We start from the raw sequence: 3,054 nt of genomic DNA on the forward strand, positions 1-3,054 counted from the left end.
ATACACACACACACACACACACACACACATATATATATATTCATATTTTAAAATTTGACAAACCCTTCGTGATGTCACCTACTGGTTTTCTGAAGAGCAGTTTTGAAGCTCAAACCTAGCTGTCACCATACTGGTAGTGCTTCACGCTGTCTAACTCCAGATAATTAAATGGGCCAAGAGGTAGAGCCTGAGTGGAGCTCAGGGGACAGCTAGCAGCTAGTCTCCTGTGGCGGGACCCTCCCCCCTGTCACTCCAAGGGGCCAAACCCCTTTTTTTGTGCAAACTTTTTGGCTCAATATAATTTAAACTGGTGAGTTATTTAAAAAAAAAAAAGACCTCCCATACAGTTGTCATGGAAGAGGAAATCAGCTATATAGACCAAAAAGGTTTTTGTACCAGGCTGTAAACATGTTTATTTCTGCTGTAAACCTGGGCATTTTGACATGGGAGTCTATGGAGACTGACTCCCATTTGGAACCAGCCTCAAGTGGCCATTTGAGGAACTGCAGCTTTTAACACTTCCACCCACATTTTCTATACAATCCCATTTTAAGCAAAATAACAAGAAAACAATAATAAATGAGGTGCACTGGCTTCTGAGCAGCTCCTCTGTGTGGAGCAATAATGCAGCAGAAGTTACAACCTGAAGGAATAAATTAGTTTTAACTCAAAATTCAATGTAAAACAACATTGCTAAATACATTTTGATGATGACACATTGTTCATTTTCATTTCATTTCTTCAAATCAGATCCTTCTCTCTGCTGATGCAAAAATCCTTTCATACCAGAAACTACAGAGGACATGAACTTTCTGAAATGCCTCGCTGCTTAATGTGCTTTGACCGCACCCCTACTGTATAGTAGAAGCACTCAACACAGCATAAAATTAGGCTGGTTTGATTTGCTCACTACTAAAAAGGGAATGAATCTGCATCACCAGCTATCTCAATTAATATTTGGATGGAGAACCACTAAATTGGATGCCATACATCTCTGTTAGTGGCTGCTTAGCTTTCAAATTGCTGCACAAATAACTGTGGGTTGTGAGATGGCATGTGACAGTCGTGGGTCAGAGATCATCCGTATAGCTACATCTGATTACATCTGATTACGTTTCATACATCAAATCTTTTCTTCCTTCAGTGAATTAAAACATCAGTGCGTTTTTAGACAGTGTCACAAGGGTTAATGATTAATGAGACCTTCTCTCTTTCACACACACACACACATCATAAATCAAACTAGTTGTGATGCAGACCCAGATACACAATGTCTGGTTTAGCAAGTGTCGAAATCTCACACTTTTCTTGCTGAGAGTTTAGCATTTAAAGAGGAGCAACCGCAGTTTGTGTCTCTCTACATCAAAGCAATTTGCTCTGCAACAAATTGCAGGACATTTTTGGAAATTCTATGTCACCCACTCACTAACCTTACCCTCTTTTTTAATTTCCTGGATACAACATTATGTAGATATGTTAATGCTTTTCTTACACACAAACTCACACTCCATACAGCTCTCCTTTCTTATCCTCATGGGTCTGTGTCCACCTCAATTTCCTCCTAATTTCCTCTCAGTTTTCCTCTCTGTTCTGCCACCATCCCTCCCCCCTCCTCCCTCTGATGGCCCATGAGCCCTAAGGTTTGGAGGTCCGGATAACCAGCTATGTCTAATGGCACACAATGCACTCACACTGCAGGGCGGGCAACTTCAAAAGAAAAGCACCAGCACCCAAGAGGTATGCAAATACATATACACTCGCACACACTGCCTCCTTTTCATTCTCACACACAACAGCAAGCCTCAGTATCATACTCTCTTGTGCTTTTTTCACATGCATATGCACACGCAGTCTGTGAAAAATTCAGTTAACAAGTGCTTTGATTTCCATTGTCTCCTCTGTTTCCCCCTTTTTGGATTTTTCTTTGTTTTCCCATTTGCCGTGCTTATTTATATGTTCTTTATCCGGATCTCCCCTTTCAGCCAAACTAGTTTCAGAGCGTTGCCACTGCTGAATCAAACAGCCCAGTCACTCTTCAGAGGGGCTCTACTTGAATGATGCAATCGAGGCACAATCAAACGGCATCTTTGTTGCCCACGCTGAGCTGAAGTGGGGAGTCTCGGGAGGTCTGACCTCAAACTTGTGACTTTGTGCCATTTGTCAAAAGTCTGGCTATGCAAGACTATAAAGTGGATGACTCAGGACCCATAGCATGTGTTTTGGTGTGTGTGTGTGTGTGTGTGTGAGTGAGAGAGAAAGAGAGAGACAATGTGACAGAGACACACCAAAGCATTTCCATGCTTTTGCATAAGCCGTTATTGTAGTGATACAGAAAAAGCTAGCAAGCGTAGACACCAGCTCCATCCCCAATGTCAAGGTGAAAGTGTGGCTCTGGCACCCACAGTGCCTCATTTCTTAGCTTTCTCTCTGTCGTCTGAGCCACTGCTTTTGGATCCTTGATTTCACTGTGTCCATCTAGTTCGAGGCCCCAAGTGGATGCAGTTAACTACAGGACTTTTTTTTTAAATATCTTGACACATTGTAACATATAGTATCTACTATGTATCTACTATTGTTGGTTATTTCTGCTGGCTACTTCATTTACTGTACATTGTCAAGTCTTTGAACAAATTCTACAACTATTAAAATGCCTCCAAGAGGGAAAAGAGCTAATAAACCAGAAGCGAGCGAGGATGTTGAGGCTGAAGAAGATTCTATTGCAGCGGCGCAAGTAGCTGAGATGTTGAATCAGCAGAAGCTGATGTACACCGCGCTTATGTGCCAACAGCAAGAAAGCTTCCAAGGCTTTGCGAAACTAATGATGGAGACAAATAACAAGAGACTCGACGACATGACCAAAGAAATACAAGAGATAAAAACGAGTTTGCAAGTGATTTGTTACAGAAGTTAATAGTTTTTGAGGGACTGGATCTGGAACTGAACACAATTGGAGACACTGAAATTCATTATCATGAACCGGACGATGGCTTTGACCCTGAAAAAAACTTTTTCAAGAACTTTGAAAATAACTGCAAGTATTACACGGATGAGCAG

The 3,054-nt window shown here is 41.6% G+C and overlaps 1 protein-coding gene across 4 annotated transcripts in view; it reads right to left on the minus strand.

Annotated features, from left to right (window-relative positions):
- Positions 1-3,054, minus strand: part of LOC109960353 (WD repeat-containing protein 49) — a 34,161-nt gene that overhangs the window by 21,085 nt on the left and 10,022 nt on the right. The window lies entirely within an intron of this gene.

This window comes from Monopterus albus, unplaced genomic scaffold, assembly GCF_001952655.1.
Source record: "Monopterus albus unplaced genomic scaffold, M_albus_1.0 scaffold46.1, whole genome shotgun sequence".
Taxonomy (NCBI): Eukaryota; Metazoa; Chordata; class Actinopteri; order Synbranchiformes; family Synbranchidae; genus Monopterus; species Monopterus albus.